This window comes from Solanum tuberosum, unplaced genomic scaffold (assembly GCF_000226075.1).
Source record: "Solanum tuberosum cultivar DM 1-3 516 R44 unplaced genomic scaffold, SolTub_3.0 scf00300, whole genome shotgun sequence".
NCBI lineage: Eukaryota > Viridiplantae > Streptophyta > Magnoliopsida > Solanales > Solanaceae > Solanum > Solanum tuberosum.
Genome location: NW_006239221.1, coordinates 25233 through 28656, shown reverse-complemented (window position 1 = coordinate 28656; position 3424 = coordinate 25233). Strand labels below are relative to the sequence as shown.

At 30.2% G+C, this 3424-nt stretch overlaps 1 long non-coding RNA gene across 3 annotated transcripts in view; it reads right to left on the bottom strand.

Annotated features, from left to right (window-relative positions):
* The window catches only part of LOC107063046 (uncharacterized), a 7967-nt gene extending 5947 nt beyond the window's left edge, over positions 1-2020 (bottom strand). For 2 of the 3 annotated variants that reach the window (XR_001475028.1, XR_001475030.1), the window contains exons 1-3: positions 1887-2020; positions 1720-1817; positions 1445-1602 (exon numbers count right to left, since the gene is read on the bottom strand). This is a non-coding gene — a long non-coding RNA (uncharacterized lncRNA). The remainder of the gene's footprint in view (positions 1-1444; positions 1603-1719; positions 1818-1886) is intronic. The other variant, XR_001475029.1, reaches the window with a different exon arrangement.
* Positions 2021-3424: the final 1404 nt, after the last annotated feature.

Here is a 3424-nt window from a genome sequence, read left to right as displayed (position 1 = left end):
TTTTTCACCCCTACCCTCGACCCCCCTCCCCACCCCCAAAAAATAATTTTAAGTTTGTTTTTCAAAAATATTTTCAATTTCAAAATTTATTTTCTACTCTAGTTAAAATAAAAGATATTTCTCAAAAATCATTCATAAATCAAACACTAAAAATCTTTTTTGAAAAATATTTTCTACTCACCAACCAAACATGAGAAAATAAGTCAAAAATCAACTTGTTTTCCAGGAAAACAATTTCTAGGAAAACATTTTCCTTCATACCAAACACACCCATAATTAGAAGCCCAAACTTGGTAACAAGAAGATCTATGTTGAGTGAGACTCATAGTATTATTGTTCTTGATCTCTTTGACCAGTTGGAGAATCAGAAGGCTCGAACTAATAATGCAGAAGAGCAACTGAAGATTAGGAGAAGAGTATTCTTTGATTCGGTAGTTGAATGTCTGAAATTCAGTTGATTGTAAACAGAGTTTTGGCAGAGGTTTTGAAGCTTGGGATGAAATGTGGACAACCAGTTCTTCCTTTTGATCAATGTTGTCCATTTTTCCCAAGCGTCAAAACCTCTGCCAAAACTCTGTTTACATCTGAATTCCAGACATTCAACCACCTAATCAAACACCACTTTTCTCCTAATCTTCACTTGCTCTTTTGTATATTTATTAATTCAAGCCTTCTGATTCTCTAAGTGGTAAAAGAGATCAAGAGCAATAATACTCTGAGACTCACTCAACACAAATCCTGCCATTACCAAGTCTAAACTTCTAATATATCTCTAATTTATCTAAAATTCCAATAAAGTGATTAATTAAAATTTGTGCAAGTCAATGTAGTAGTTAAATCATTTTCACTAGGATTAGCAAGAGAAACGGAAGAGGTTAAATCTCACAACTCTGCATCACCTTCCAACAAATAGGTCCGCATGTAGGTTTTCCAATTTATAATTTCGTGAGATTCACCAGACAAACAGATGATACTTGCTCCCCGAATCTTAAGTTTCATTAGTCAAGATTTAATTGATATATTTTCAGGGGGAAATGGAAGTATATTGGTAATGACAACATTTAGTTCTTCATTCAATGTAATGACTTGACAACATCTTTAAAGTCCATGAGCAATTACTACACTGATCTTATGAGAAAGTGTATCACCTAATTTTTATGAATCTCTTATAATTTTCAGTTAAACAAACTTATGAAATGCCTTTTCTTTAACATTTCTATTAAGCAAATTCAACTACCTTCTTCCTATAATTAATTTATTGAAGCAATGCTATACAACCAAATTAGAGAACAATGACTAAAAAGGCAAAAAAACAAGTAGTCAATATAGGCGTAAAAAGAAATTTGACGAAAGAGTGGATACTTAATCAATCGAATTCAACATATATCATCATAATCTTAAATAGGAGAAAAAATAGAATGAAACTAAGTATTAGTATTATTACCATCAGTAGTTAAACTTTTGTAGCTATCCAAAGAGTTGCAACTGTCTCCTGAAATAGAAGGTTCCAAACTTGAGGTCAGACTAGAACAAGGGAGTCTGAATTTTCTTACACACGTAATGCTGCTGGCATTTTTAGGATTTTCTACTCTATTTTGGATCCTGAAATTGATGCAGATAAAATTAGCCTAGCTAGTTCATTATACTTTTTTTTTCCTTTCTAAGAAAATGCATTATAGTAATAATACAGAAATAGGAATTCAATAACTGCAATAATACCTCAATCCTGAATTGGTTGGATTTTGCATATAAAATCTCAACATCAATTTTATTCCATCTCCACCATTTTTCCCAATACTTAATAATTTGTAGTACACCTTCAAAATAAAAGCAGAGTCAGTTGAGAAACGAAACAATGAAGAAGCCAGATGGCTAAAAAAATGAACCTTTGAAAACTGATCTCAACATCAACAACAATAGCAACAACATCAAGGTGGGGAGTGTTAATCCCGCTTAACCAAAGGGGAAGGAAGCTGCAGTTGGGGAGCACAAGGGAGAACATCTCCGCAAAGGCGATGAGAACAAGGAGAAGAAGAGGCGGAGAACACAAATCAGAAAACCCTATCATTTAGGGTTCTTTTATATTCACCTAGTCTGACTACTTTTGGGCCGACTAGCTCTTTTTTTGGTATATTTATGTGTGGATCCATTTAGGAGCCCATTTTTTATTAAATAAAATGAACCATGAGTCCAGATTTAAACTTAAAAAAAAGTATATTAGTAGTTTTCAATGTCAATTGTGGTTTTCGGTCCATTCCACAACTATACTTGATTGATTTGGTTTTATCTAAAAAAAATGTCAATTCGAGATAAAACCAATCCAACATTATATATATAATTTTTAAAATTGTAATTTTTTTATACATAAAAGTATTTACTTTGTATTATTTTAAAAAATATTTCTTGTACTTTTTTATAATTTTTATCTTTTATCATATTATTTCTAGTTTTTGAGACTTGAATTTTGAATGGTTCAATACTAGTGCTAAAAAAAAAGGTTACTTCAACACTGAGAATGATAATAATATTTTTTCTTTAATTTTCCACAAGTGAACTCATCTCCGCTTCGCGAGATCATGCAAAATATAAATAATACACTAAATATTATTTAAATAAAAGAGGTATTATATATAATAATGTCTTTATCTTATCTTTTGTGTGTGTGCGCGTGCGTGCGTGCGTGCGTGTGCGTGTGTGTGAATTTTAGTTGAAAATTTTAAATACTTTTTAAGGGTTTTTTCTTATATGAAAAGAATATAAAACAAAATAATTATATTATACCTTCCTATAAATGTGTAGATGTATAATTTGGTTAAAATTTGATTAGTAATTAGCAGATTTTTCAACATAATTAAGTTACTAATTTGAACCAAGAGAAAATAATTATAAATTTTAAATTTGATTTATACTTAAGTAGAATTTCAACCATAATTAAGATAAATTCGTGATGAAGTGGTATCTCTTTAGGATAGACTCTAGCATTTTAAAATACTAATTTGAACTAAAAGAAATTATAAACTTACACCAATCAGAAGTTGGTATAAAAATTAAACTTAAGAGACATCATAAAGACACACAAGAAAGAAAGAAAGAAAGGAAAAAGAAAGAAATAATACAATACACATATCATTACGACTTTAATCGCTAAAAATAGAAGGAAAAACAAAATTAATACATAATTGTGTAAGTCTTGTTGATATCCACTTCACAAGATTGTCAATATTCACGAGTTTTTTTCTTTAACAAAAGTATTGAGGCATTACTCTTGTTGATATCCACTTCAAATCTATCACTATTCAAAATCTTTTTTCATATCAAAAGTAGTTTGAGAATTCTTGCATCTATTCCTTCTTCTTTTTTGTTATCCGTCATTCTTTCCTGTTATAAATGATGTGTAGCGTTTGTTGTTCACTAAAGCTCTCTG